We start from the raw sequence: 14,411 nt of genomic DNA, 5'->3' as shown, positions 1-14,411 counted from the left end.
CACGAGTGTAGAGGGCAGAAGACAACTTATGGCAGTCAGTTTTCTTCTTCCATATGTGAGTCCTAGGGATCCAACGGAGGTCATCAGGTTTGGTGGCAAGTGCCTTAAACCACTGAGCCATCTTGCTGACTTACCCAGCCCCCACCTTCTTTAATTTTGGAGACAGGCTGTCACTAAGTTGCTCAGACTGGCTTTGAATTTTGAACTCTACCTGTGATCCAGGCAGGCCTTGGATGTGTGGTCCTCTTGCCTCAGCCACCCTGGAGTTACGGTCCATGCCCTGCTGGACTGGATTGATTTCAGGCTTTATAGCTGTCTGTTCCCTCGGTGTCCTCATGAGCAGATCTGAACACCCTGCCCAGGCGGCAGGTGCTGGATGGGAAAAGAATGTGCTTCTGTGTCAGGGTTGGAATGATCTGAAAAGACACACACACACACACACACACACACACACACACACACACACACACCTCCCAAGGGGCACTCACTGCCCTATTCACTACATTTTAACTTTTTTTTCACTTTTGAAAGTCTGTAATTTTAATTTTATTTATTTATTTATTTATTTATTTATTTATTTATTTATTTATTTAATGAAACTGAAACCCAGTGGTTTCATTTTTTTTTAATTAAAAAAAAATCTTTTCACCCTACAATTAACACAATTTCCCATATCGGCCACGGACACCCCCCCGCCCCCCCCCCGTCCTCCCACCCCCCCCAGCCCACCCCCTATTCCCACCTCCCCCAAGGCAAGGTCTCCCCTGGGGAATCAGCGCAACCCAGCAGACTCAGTCGAGGCAGGTCCAGTCCCCTCCTCCCTACACCAAGGCTGAGCAAAGTGTCCCAGCATAGACTCCAGGCTCCAAAAAGCCAGCCCATGCACCAAGGACAGGTCCTGGCTCCACTGCCCGGGGGCCTCCCAAACAGTCCAAGCTAATAACTGTCCCACTCATCCGGAGTTTTAACTTTTAACCACAAACTGGTTAAATGTCTCAAGAACAAAAACTTACTTTTAAAGATCGATAGGATGATTTGGTGGGCTGTAACATCTGATGGAGTTTTCAACCATTTCAGGATAGATTACGAAATGGATGGGTGTGATAGTGCATGCTGACTCTGGTTTGTTAAAGAGTTCTTATCTTAGCCGGGCGGCCATGGCGCATGACTTTAATCCCAGCACTCGGGAGGCAGAGTCAGGAGGATCTCTGTGAGTTCGAGGCCAGCGTGGTCTACAGAGCGAGATCCAGGACAGGCACCAAAACTACACAGAGAAACCCTGGCTTGGAACCCCCCCACCCCCCCAAAAAAAGAGTTCTTATCTTAGGCATTAGATCCTGAAACACAGTTGAAGTGACGCACGCAGCAGGCCAGGGGTTCTTCCAAACACTTGTTGGGGAGCAGTGGGTATGTGTGGCTGAAATTCGACAGGCCATGAGGTGATAACTGAAGCTGAGGAAAGGTCCACTATGCTCACTGGACCACTCTGTATGTGTTTGAAGTTTTCTTTAAGGATCCTAGACATGATATGCTGGGGGATGTCTTTCCATGCGCTGTGAATATGCATTGCTCTGATTGGTTGATGAATAAAGCTGCATTGGCCTATGGCAAGGCAGCTTTAGAGGCAGGCTAGAAATCCAAGCAGATATATGGAGAGAAGAAAGGACAGGAGAGAGAGAGACACCAGACTGCCATCCTAGGAGCAACATGTAATGGGATGCAGGTAAAGACATGGAACACGTGACCATACATAGATTAATAGTGATGGGCTGAGTTAAACTATGAGAGTTAGCTAGCAAGAGGCCTGCTATAAGCCATACAGTTGATAATTAATATTAAGCCTCTGAGTGATTATTTTATAAGTGGCTGAGGGACCACCGGGGTGGAGGCGGGGGAGGGCAGGACTGGAGGAAGTCAGGGACTGTGGGCTGAGTGGGACCTGACCTACAGTGATATCCCAAACCTGTAATCCTAGCACTCTAGTAGAGATAGGAGGATCGGGAGTTCAAGACCAACCTTGACTACACAGAAAGTTCGATGTTAGCCTGGACTACCTGAGACCTTGGCTCAAAAAAAAAAAAAAAGTTCTTCAAGGGCTGGAGGTACAGATCAGCAGTAGAGTACTCGTCTGCATGCATGATGCCCTGCATTCAGTCTCCAGAACCTCAAAACCTAAATGTGCAGCTGGGAATACAGCTCAGTTGGTAGAGTGTTTGCCTAGCATGCCAAAGCCCTGGGTTCAACCCCCAGAACCACATAAACTGGGTATACTGGTGTACCCCTGAGATGCTAGCCCCTGGGAAGATGAGATGCTAAGAGTTCAAGGTCAGCCTTGGCACGTAAGACTCCTCCTCCTCCTCCTCCTCCTCCTCTTCTCCTCCTCCTCCTCCTTCTTCTTTTGGGGGGGGTTTCAAGACAGGGTTTCTCTGTAGCTTTGGAGCCTGTCCTGGACTAGCTCTGTAGACCAGGCTGGCCTTGAACTCACAGAGATCCACCTGCCTCTGCCTCCCAAGTGCTGGGATTACAGGCATGAGCCACCACCGCCCAGCTGAGACTCTTTTTCAAAGCAAAATAAGCAAGCTCAAGTTGCCCTCAAGACGACCTGTTTGGGCTGAAGTGTGATGTTAGCCGAACCAAGAGGGAGATGTAATGGAGGAGGAGGGTGTGGTTCTGTTATATCTTCAGAGGATCCAGAATCCTTTTTTTTTTTTTTAAATCCAAATATCTTTACTTGTGTTCTTTGCAATGAGTCATTGGTGTGGTTTGAGGCCTTTGGCGTCTGCTACACCATTGATACTGGGCCCTCACTGAGACTCCCCTCGGATACACTATTGCTGCCCTGTGTCATGGAGATCCTGCAGCTTTGAGTCTGCAGGACTGGACCGCTTCATGTGCGCCAGCAGATCACAGGTGGGGTGGATGTTGGGGTGGGCCAACACTTAACCCTGGGCCTGGGCCTGGGTAGTTGCAGGGTTGGGCAGCCTGCCAGCTCTCCCGTCCTCACCACCAGGGTGAGCTCTCCAGCATTGTCCTGGCGAGTTCACCCCTTGCAGAGATGAGCAAGGGGCAGGGCCGGTTTTCCTGCTTTCACATCCCTGGGGTGGGGTCCGCTCTCCCACACCCACACCTTCAGGGCCAGCTCTACTGTGCTGCCCATGAGAGATGTAGAGGCCACTCTCCCAAGGGCTGTAGCTGCTGAGGGGCAGGGACAGGTCTCCTGCTCTTACGACCTCAGGGCCAGCTCTCCTACCTGCTACAGGTAGCAAGGGGTGGGGGAAGGGGGAAGGGCATTTCTCCCCTGCCCACACCACCATATGGTAGAAGAGGGGCAGGGCCAGATCTCCCTTGCTCATGTTCTGGGGGGAGGGGAGGTTACCCACATCCCCGTCAATAGGGCCAGTTCTATAGTGCTGCTCAGGTGAGGTGCAGGGCCTACATTCCCAAGTGCTGCAGCTGGTAAGGGGGAGGGCCAGCTCCCATGCCCACCACAGGTGGCAGGGGCAAGATAGGGAAGGTCCAGAATCCTTTCTAAGCAGCTCTGGAAAGAACAGGGACACAGCTATCTGCCTCTAGCAAATTCACTGTGAGTGCAGAGTACAGAACTGGGGTGAGTGGGGTTAGGGACCAGCTGGGGTCCCTTGGGCGGGAGGGCGTGCCAGTGGGAAAGGTGAGAGATGGAGTCATCAGAGCCTGGGCTGGGTTGGATATAGGGGAGAAGAGGGAGAGGATGATTCGGAAAAGACCGGAAGCCCAGCACTGGGCCAGCTCCTTTTCAAAAAAGTAATATGGTTTATACTTTGAAAGTTCCAAGCTGGATGGGGTGGCCTACGCCTTTCACAGCTGAACTTGGGTCATCTTCAAGTGCAGTCCACGCTCTTTCCTACTGAACCATCTCCATGGCCTCTCTGGTCTTTTGAGACATGGTGTCATGTAGACCAGGCTGGCCTCAAATTCCCTGTATAACCAGGACAGCGTTGAACTCCTACGTTCTTGGCCCGATCTCTCAGGTGCTGAGAGTACAGGCCTGTGCCGCCAGGCCCAGCTTCCAAGGGCATATCCTTAGCCCTAGATACTCTGAGCTTTTGCTGGAGGAAAGTGGACCTAAGGATTCCCAAAGCCTTTGACATTTGTGGGAAATGGAGCCTCCAGGATGGGCTTCGTTACCGAGGAGCCAAGAGATGGGTGGGGTGGGGGAGGGGTTGTCATGGGGTTTCTGTTGCTGTGATTGAAACACCATGATCAAAGCAACTTGGGGGAGGAAAGTTTATTCGGCTCACACTTTCATATTACACCGTTCATCATTTAAGGAAGTCAAGACAGGGACTCAAACAGGGCAGGGACCTGGAGGCAGGAGCTGATGCAGAGGCCATGGAGGGGTGCTGCTTACTGGCTTGCTGGATGTCTCAGCTGGTCTTCACTGTATGCTGGAATCCCCCAAGAAGTAGGCTCTGATGCTAATGAAGGAACGGACTTGCTAGCAAGTTGATAACAAATGGGCAAAGAGCAAGTGCTTCCTGCTTCCCTGTCCTTACGTAGACCTCATGCAGAACGTATGTACGACCCAGATTAGATCTGAATCAAAAGTCTTGATTAAAGGTATGTCTTCCAGCCTCAAAATCCAGAGTAAAAGTGGGTCTCCCTTCCTCAAAGATCCAGATTGGACGTAGACCCTCCCACTTCAAATTAAGCAGAAATCTCTTGCAGGTGTGCCCTCCACTTTGGGGCATTAATGCCAGATGTAGTGGAGCTGACAACCAAGAATAGCCATCCCAGGGGTGCAGAGTTGGAGGCCAGCTTGTCCCCTACTGGCTGCAGATTTCTGTGCCTCCGTTTCCCCACCTGTAAGATGTGGTAATCACAAATTCCACCCCAGAGATGATTGGCACTTGATGCCTGACCCAGAGTATGATGCTGCTGTCACCACTGTGTGGTGACCCAGGAACAGAACTCCTTCAGGGAAGCCATGGAAGGCTTTCCTGGTTTTGGTACCCGCTACTGGGTTTCCCTGGCTATGTGCTAGCTGGGGCTACCCCAATCCTGCCCACAATGCCATGCTTTCATGAGAGCCTCTTATGCAAAGATCACAATGAGGAGAGGCAAGACTTTGGGCAGAGGGACCAGAATAAGCAAATGTACAGAGACATTGGTTGTTCGTTCCTTCATCCCAACATCCAGACCTGGCCGAGTAATTCACGAGGCTCAGCACAAAGAATGGAGGTCTGTCTCTCCACAGATTGTTAAGAACTTCAGGACAGCAGTGGTAGAGTGTTAAGCCAAGTGTGAACTGGGCATCATGGTGCACACCTTTTATTCCAGTACTCGAGTGGCAGAGGCAGGCAGATCTCTGTGAGTTCCAAGGCCCGCCTGGTCTACAGAGTGAGTCCCAGGACAGTCAGAGCTACAGTGTGTTGCTGTCTCAAAACAAAAACAAAACCAAGTGTGGACTATTCTAGTCCTGGAGCACAGGTTGCTTCTGATCCCCCTGCCTCCCTGTTCCGAGAGTTGGGATTACAAGTGTGTGCCGCCACACCTGCTTCAGGGTTGAAACCAAGAGCCAGGTTGACTTGCCAGGGGCGCCTCTGCCTCTCTAGCTTCCGTGAACATGCTGCTTGGCGGGTGTTCGGAGTCAGCTTGCATCTTTCTCCCCTCCCTGGATGTTTCTAGAATACGTCCCATAGGCGAACCTGTCCTCACATGGGATCCAGGCAAGCTATAGCTTGCCATGGCACTGCCTGCTTCCTCTTGGCTTTAGACCGTCCCATGCTGCTGCCTCCCTGATTAGATCGATGCCTGACTCCTGACAGGGCTGAGTGAAGCGCTCGAAGGACCTTGGAGGGAAAAGACCCAGATGCAAGCGAGTCTGCCCCAGTCCTGGTTCTGGCAGCTTACGTAGCCACGTGACTTAAACATCAGCCCCTTCTCCCCACAACAGGGAGATAGGACCAGTGGTCTCTACATCAGATAGTGTCATGCTCCCTAAGTCCCTGAGACAGGAGGTAGCTCCCCTTAGGCAGTGAGGGTGGGGCCTATGGTGGATTGTCTCCTGAATAGAAGAGTAACTCTCGAGTAGGCCTTGGGGAGCCTACATAGCTTGTCTCCGAGAAAGACTCCACAGCACCACTTGACAGATCCTAGCCTCTGTGCCTTTCTCGAGGACCCTAGAACAAACTTAGTCACCCTGGAGACCACAGTGTGCTCCCAGCCTCTCTTCAAAGTCAGTATGAATGGCTTCCAAAGATGTCATCCAAGAAAACCCCAAGCCACAGAGACCATGGTTCCTCAGAATGTCACAAGGAATTGAGGAGGAGCATAAAGTCCTGCTGACTATGGTCGACCATATTTCTGGCACTGGGAGCCCCTCTTTGTTCTAAATGGTAGAAGAGTATCTATCTCCTTGGCTGTGGAGAAGGAGGCCGGGGTAGCAGGCCACATGCCCCTGCAGCATGTTAAAAGGTTCTGTAGCCATGGTCAGACATAGCCCAGGCACAGGCAGCTCCCTCCAATGCCTCGCACTTGAGTGTCCTGACAAGAGCGGAGAGGACCATGCAAAGACGGCCAGGCACTTCTGTCACTGACCCACTGGATGGCCCGTGCTTAGAGGCTGAGCTGCCGTTAGTGGACTCTGCACCCTGGGTCACTCGAATGGACACCTATGTGTCTACTGGAGATTATAGTCTAGGGGTGGCCCGGCCTCCAAATTACAGGGAACTGGTGATTAGGGCAGAGAAAGATGACCATGGGTTGGCCAGCCAGCACGGTAGCGCACACCTTTAATCCCATGGGAAGCAGAGGCAGGTGGACCTCTGTGAGTACAGAGAGAGAGTTCCAGGATAGCCAGGGCCACATAGTGAGAGCCCATTTCAAACAAAACAAACAAACAAACAAACAAAAAAACACCCAAAACCCTGGACCAAGGTCACAGACCTGCTTCTACCAGGCATGGGTGGCATGCTCTCTTCTGATGGTGCTCCAGAGTCAGTGGTTCTCAACCTGTGGGTGGTGACCCCTTGGCGGTCCAAAAAAAAAATCTTTTCACAGGGGTCATATATCATATATCCAGCATATCAGATATTTGCATTATGATTCATAACAATAGCAAAATGACAGTTATGAAGTAGCAATAAAAATAATTTTATGGTTGGGGGTCTCCACAGCATGAGGAACTGTATTGAAGGGGTACAGCATTAGGAAGGTTGAGAACCACAGCTCCAGACACAGATGACATTGCCACCCCTTCTTCTGAGACTCTGTCCTCCCCAAGAAACCATCTGGACACACGATCTGTGCTTTCCATTTTTTTAAGGATTCTTGTCTTTAAAACATCCTGGGGTCGGGCGGCGGTGGCGCATGGCTTTAATCCCAGCACTCGGAAGGCAGAGGCAGGCGGATCTCTGTAAGTTCAAGGCCAGCCTGGTCTACAGAGTGAGATCCAGGACAGGCAACCAAAACTACACAGAGAAACCCTGTCTTGAGGAAAGAAAGAAAGAAAGAAAGAAAGAAAGAAAGAAAGAAAGAAAGAAAGAAAGAAAGAAAGAAAGAAAGAAAGAAAGAAAGAAGAGAAAAAAGAAAGAAAAAAAGAAAAAAGAAAAGAAAGAAAGAAAAGAAAAAGAAAAAGAAAAACAGGAGCAGCACACTGTGTCCACCCATGCATGTGCTTGGGCTCCTGTGAGTGTCTGGAAACATGATCCTGTAACCACGTTGCATAACTCCAGGTCTCCTGGGGTAGCAGCTTTGTACACGTCTCCCCTGCCCCCTTTCCCTGTCCTGATAACTTGAAGGGGTGTGGGGGTGCATGCCTGTGATGCCAGCATTTGAGGAACTGAGGCAGGAAGATCACCATGAGTTTGAAGTGAGTCTAGGCTATAGAGTGAGACCCTGTCACAAACAAAGAAACAAATGCTGGTTGTGGTATCCCATCAGGGAGGCAAAGTCTGAGGAGGAAGAAGCTGGAGGACCTGGAGTTTGATGCCAGCCTGGGCTGCCCCCTCCAGGCTGGGCATGGTAATGCACACCTGGGATCCTAGCACTTGAGAGCTGAAGGCAAGAGGATCAGGACTTCAAAGCTTTCCTTGACCACATAGTGAAACTGTATCTCAAGAAGAAGAAAAGGAGTGGAGGGAGGGAAGGATGGAGGAGGGAGGGTCAGAACAAACTGGAGAGATGGCTCAGCAGTTGGGATACATGCTGCTCTTACAGAGGGTCCAATTTTGGTTCTCAGACCCACATTGGACATCTCACACCAATTCCAACTCCAAGAGACTCAGCGCCCTCTTCTGGCCTCCATGAGCACTGCACTCACAGGACAAACCCACAGTCTCACAGACATACAAATAAAAATAAAATAAATAAATTTCTGCCCTTGCACTGGACCCAGAGTGAGCAGGCTCAGCCTGAACATCCTTAAGGCACCCAGGGAGTTCGTGAGTATCTGTGCATGCTGTGAGCAACCACATCATTGGTGCCAAGGACCACACATCCATCCAGGTGAAGATGGCCAAGGCTGACAAAATCAAAGGCAAGTTTAATGGTCAGTTTAAAACCTGCGCTGTCAGTGGGGCCCTTCACAGGATGGGCAAGCCAGATGAGTCTCCAGTTGGCTGAGCCTGAGGGAATTGTCTCGAAAATTTCTAACCAGAGGAAATCAGGGAGTACTTATATACATAAGTAAACAGCGAGAAACCAATAAATAGACATAAAAATAAAATAAAAAGAAGAAGGGAGGGAGGAAAAGTCAAAAGATAGAAAAAAGAACAGAAGGGCTGGATGGCTTAGTGGTTAAGAACACAGAAGACCCAAGTTTGACTCCCAGCATCCACGTGGCAGCTCACAATCATCTGTAACCCCAGTTCCAGGGGATCCAGCACCCTCTCCTGGCCTCCTTGGCATGGTACACAAACACACAGACAAAATACCCATGTGCATTTAGAAAACCAATAAAAATGTTTAAAAGAAAAGAATATCGTGTGGCCTCACAGTTGTTGACTTTCACACACACACACACACACACACACACACACACACACACGCCCGCACGCACGACTCCACGAACAAAGCTATTGCCATGAGCACACTGCGCTTGATACACGGACAAACATGCCTATGTCAACACACAATACCAGAATTTGTTGAGAACAATCAATTCACAATGTTTAGCGGTTTCTGTGACAGCCATTTGTCATATAATCCACCCACCCTGGTAAACTGGCAAATGGAGCATCTTTTCCAGTCTTTCAATCCCTTATAAGAGCTCTCAGCATATAGCACACGCACGCACGCACGCACGCACGCATTGGGGTACAGAATACATACAAGTCCGAGTTCCTGAGGCTTCATCAGAAGTGGGCTGAGAAAGTGTCTGTACCGATAACAAGGAATGGAACAAGTGCAGGGAGGGCGCTGCAGCCAGAGCCGTGGAGTCAGATTTGAGAGCGAAGCTGTGGAATTCAGCTGAGCCATGGAAGGGTCCAGAGCAGGGACCACAGGGCTGGTCAGGCCCAGAGATGGTGACTAGGTGGACAGACAGGCAACGGCAGGAGATGGAGCCGAGTCGGGGGTCCTCAGTCCTTGAGGCACGCACCAGGTGTCAGAAGGAAAATGGTGTGAAGTCATGTGTGTTCACCACTCTGTGGCAGTGGTTCTCATCTTCCCTAACGCTGAGACCCTTAAATACATGCTTGACAAGGACAGACGTGCCTAATACAGTTCCTCATGCTGTGGTGACCCCCCAACCACAACATTATTTTCATTGCTACTTCAGGACTGTAATTTTGCTACTGTCGTGAATCATAATCATAATTTTTGACAATCTGACCTCTGTGGAAAGGTCATTCACCCCAAAAAGGGGTCCCTACCCACAGGTTGAGAGCCATTGCTCTATGGGGTCAGGTGAGAGAGTTACAACCTTTACTTGGTCTGGTGTGTCCTCTTAGTTCTTGGGCCTGTTTTCCTTTATATGATTTTAATAAGCCCACATGACCTACATAGCTTCAGTTCACCCCAATATCTTTTTTTGATGGGGGAGGTTTCAAGACAGGGTTTTTCTATGTAGTTTTGGTGCCTGTCCTGGATCTCTCTTTGTAGACCAGGCTGGCCTCGAACTCACAGAGATCCGCCTGCCTCTGCCTCCCGAGTGCTGGTACTAAAGGTGTGTGCCGCCACACCCGGCTCACCCCAATATCTTTCACTCATCTCCCAGAGGGTCTCCCCACCTCCCTGTCTAAGACCCAAGCACATTTCATGGCTGCATTCCCTCGTCAGTGTCTCTGGTCTTGTGTGATCTGAACCCATCCCCCATTCTTGTCTTGAATAGGAATGGCTTTGTTGGATGTAAGAGCTGTTATCTCTCTCGTCTCTGTCTCTGTCTCTGTCTCTGTCTCTCTCCCCGGTACTTACCACCCACCAGATTTGGGTTGCTCTCACTCTGGAGTATTTTGGCCTGGGCTTCCCGGATTGCAGAGCCTGAGATGAGGACTGGGTGCAGGAGTTGGGGTTCGGAGGCAGTGTTTTCAGAAAGCAGGGACAGGGGAGGTAGTGAAACAGGAAAGAGGAAAACTCAAGTGGCAGGTGTGCTTGAGGTCACTGTGTCTCATGCCAGAAGCGACCCATAAGGCCCATCACTTGGCTGGAGGCTGGGCTGCCCCTACCCTCCTGGACTCGGTGCTGAACCAGACCCAGGCTGTTCCTGCCCGGGGGGTCATCAAGTGTCCCCAGATTTGGAGAAAAGTCCTGGGACAGTGCGGTGGTCTGAATGAGAACGGCCCACCCAGGCCCGTGTATTTGAATGCTTGGTCCCCAGCTGGTAGAACTGCTTGGGAAGGATTAGGAGGTGTGGCCTTGTTGGAGGAGGCGTGTCACTGGGGGTGGGCTGGGAGTTTTAAAAAGCCTGTGTCATTCCAGTTAGTTTTCTCTGTCCTGCTTGGGAGTCACATGTGGCTCACGTCTCAGCTGCTGCTCCGGCACCATGCTGGCCTGACTGCCGCCAGGCTCCCTGCCAGGACCATCATGGACTCTAGCCTTCTGGAGCCGTGAGCCCAGACTAAATGCTTTCTTTTCTAAGTAGCCTTGCTCACAGAGTCTCTCCCCTTCAATGGGGAGGTAACCAAAGACAGGAGAGTGGAGAACCACCCATTTTTTTTTACATAGATGAAGAGCCCTCAGCATCCACAGTCATTTCAGGGACACAGGACAAAGGCCACAAAGGCACCTGCTGTGACCAGTGCCTTGGCGCCTCATTGTGTACTCTGTCAGAGACAGAAGGACAAGCCTGCCCTCCCTTGCAGCCTAGTGCTTGCAGGGGTACCCAGTGACACCCGCAGACTACCCAGCGACACCTCAGACCACGCAGGCTCGAGATCTGCCCACCACGCGCAGGTCTGGCCTCTCCGAGTGCGTGCACCAAAGCTGCTTTTTTTCTTGTTCCCAGCAATGGCTGGTGGAGGCAAGCCATGTTGAACTGGGCTGGCGGAACAAGAGCCACTTGAGAGGATCCAGCCTGACTGTCAAGGGCAGGCAGCTGGGCCTTGTTGGTGGAGACTCAGCTCAGAAACCGGGAAGTCCCCTGGGGGCTGGAGTGTTGCGGTGAGACCGCAGTGTACTGTCTGGAACATTCTTTACAGGAAGCCACCAAGCCTCTTGGGCCTAAGCAGTGTGGCCAGAGGATAAGTGGCCCTGGGCCTGCTCCTGGCTTTGTCTTCTGCTGCCACTGGAAGGAGCAGTCATGGGCTTCTTGGCTGCATGAGCTGCTACAAAAAGCTAAAATCTTAAAGCGACAGGAGCCAGAATCTTACAGTCCTAGAAACCAGAAGCCCCCAGTAGCCTCTCTTGATGGGCATAGAGGAGCCCCAGGGCTTCTTCTCGGGGAGAAGTGGTTCCCTACCTCACCCCGTTTCTACAGGCCCCCCATGGCCCTGCTTCCCAGCCTCTGCCTCCATCTCTAGGAATGGACTTTACATCCTCTGATGAGAGTGGGAAAACCCCAGGAAGGGCTGTCAGCCCCCTTCCATGCTCTCCGTCACACGCCACGTGGCTGGCTCAGGAGCTCCGACTCACACTTTGGTCCTTACGTCATCTTTTCTCACCCAGCAGTCAGACTGTCCGCATCCGCTTCAACATTCAATGACTTCCTGACTCCATCCCGGCGGCGGCGGCAACATCTAGCCAGTTCAGCCCTCCCAAGGCCGGTCACAAAATCATTGCAGTACAGAGGCCTCCGAATGCCAATGTTGGCAGCAGCATTTGTCACAGGAGCTAATGTAGCATGAATCTTAAAGAGTCTTATTAATAAAAACAAACCTGGAGCCAGTTATTGGGGTGAACGCTGGAAGATCAGAGAAGCAGAACAAGCCACAGCTTCCTCACCTAGCAATTCATCAGCTGATCCTGTTTCCTCAGACTGGATGCCTCTGAGTCCTCATCCAAATGGATCTCAGCTGAACTGCTGCTCGAAAGCCTGAAAGCTTAGCCAGCTAAAAGCTTCTAGTTTCTGGTCTTCACACCTTATATACCTTTCTGCTTTCTGCCATCACTCCCTGGGATTAAAGGCTCACTTCTTGGGATTAAAGGCATGTGTCACCATGCCTGGCTGTGGCCTTGAGCTCACAGAGATCCAGACAGATCTCTGCCTCTGGAATGCTAGGATTAAAGGCGTGTGCCACCACTGCCTATCCTCTATGTTTAATATTGTAGCTGTTCTGTTCTCTGACCCCAGACAAGTTAATTAGCGTGCATAATATTTCGGGGAACACAACACCACCACAAGCTAAGATATAGGCCCCTAGGTTCAATCTCCAATAATGGCCCCCCAAGGTCCCCCCAAAACCTACCACCACCTCCAACAACAAAGCAGAAAACAGAGCAACTCCAAACCCAAGGCTAGTTACACTGCACCCCGTAAATATGGACAGTTCTCATGTCTCAACACCAGACTGCCCAAGCTGGGTATGTTGGCCCACACCTGTCACCCTAGGACCCAGGCTGAGGCGGAAGGCCTGCCACAAGTGTGAGACCCACCCGGGCTACAGAGTGAGACACTGTCTCAGAAAAATAAAACAGCCGCAAACGGCAGCAAATGGTCGGTCCCCCCAAACTGACTCAGTTTTAGTGAATGGTGGTGGGGATGAGTCAGCACTTATTGATTCTCATGGGGGCGGGGTGGGGGCGGGGTGGGGGGAGGGGGGGTGGGGGAGGGGTGGTGAGGGGGTCTGTTTTCCTACCAAATGGGCCTCCTTCCTTCCCTTCTCGAGTCCTTCTCATCCCCAGGCCTTCCATCTTGAAACCCCCTCTGCCCGGCTCTCCTTCCCTGGCAACCTGTTAAACTACACCTTCTCGGCCCTTAGCCTGCGCCCTTACTACCCCCCCCCTCGCCCCGTACCCCCCCTCCCCCAGCACGGGCTCTAACCAAAGTTGGTTTCTTGAGTTTTCTTACAGTTTTTATCTGTCTCCCCGACTGGGTTAGAAGTCCCATCCCTTAAGAGACCAGGATAGCACCTTGGTGGCTGTTGCTGCTACCTACCTCTTCTCTTTCTTCTTTTTGACAGATGTTTCTGTACCCTAAACTGGCCTCACACCTCGGGTCATCCTCCTGCCTCAGAATCCCCAGTGCTGGGATTAGAGACACACGAACCAAGCTTGGCACCAGGTAGTTGGTGGGTATCTCGGTAAGTTCTCTTGGTTCTATGAGTGAGTGATTTTATTAAGCATGTACCAAAGGCCAAAATTTTTGCTTAGAAGGTGTCGTTTCCCAGTGCCAGGAACAGCTTGGCTCAGGGTGGACATCCACAAGCTTGCGGGGCTGCTGTGTCTCGTTCAGCTCCTCCTTAGACACTGCGGGGTTGGGAATCAGGGCTGCACCCCTCCCCAGAGAGGATGCTCCTGCATCTCCGCTGTGGGGCGATCACTCCAACTGGATAGTGAGTCCTTGCTCACAAGCGGTGGGGAGGATCCACGCAGCGACTGTTTTTCTGCCCTCTGGTGGTCAGTATCAGAATAGCAAGTGCCGCGCCTTCACTTCTTCGCTGCTATGCTAAAAGTGCCCACCAGAGAGCAGCAGTGTCCTCAACACGCTCCCACCAGACAGGTCGCGGTTCAACCCTACCTTCATGTTATTTTGAGACTGTCTCAGGTAGCCAAAGCTAGCCTCAAACTCTCTACAGAGCTGAGACTGGCATTGAACTTCTGATTCTCCTATATCCATCTCCTGAATGTTGAGAGTATAGGCAAATACCAGTATCCTGAACTACAACCCAGTTTTAAATTTGTGTTTATATGTATGCCGCGTGTGTGTGTGTGTGTGTGTGTGTGTGTGTGTGTGTGTGTGTTTTAGCTTTTTAAAAAATGGGTCTCATGTATCTCAGGCTGGCCTCAAATCTGATGTGGCACCAAGGATGACTTCTTGCCTCCCCTTTCCGAGGGCT

Source organism: Peromyscus maniculatus, chromosome 21 (assembly GCF_049852395.1).
Source record: "Peromyscus maniculatus bairdii isolate BWxNUB_F1_BW_parent chromosome 21, HU_Pman_BW_mat_3.1, whole genome shotgun sequence".
In the NCBI taxonomy this organism is placed as follows: domain Eukaryota; kingdom Metazoa; phylum Chordata; class Mammalia; order Rodentia; family Cricetidae; genus Peromyscus; species Peromyscus maniculatus.
This window is presented reverse-complemented; position numbering follows the sequence as displayed.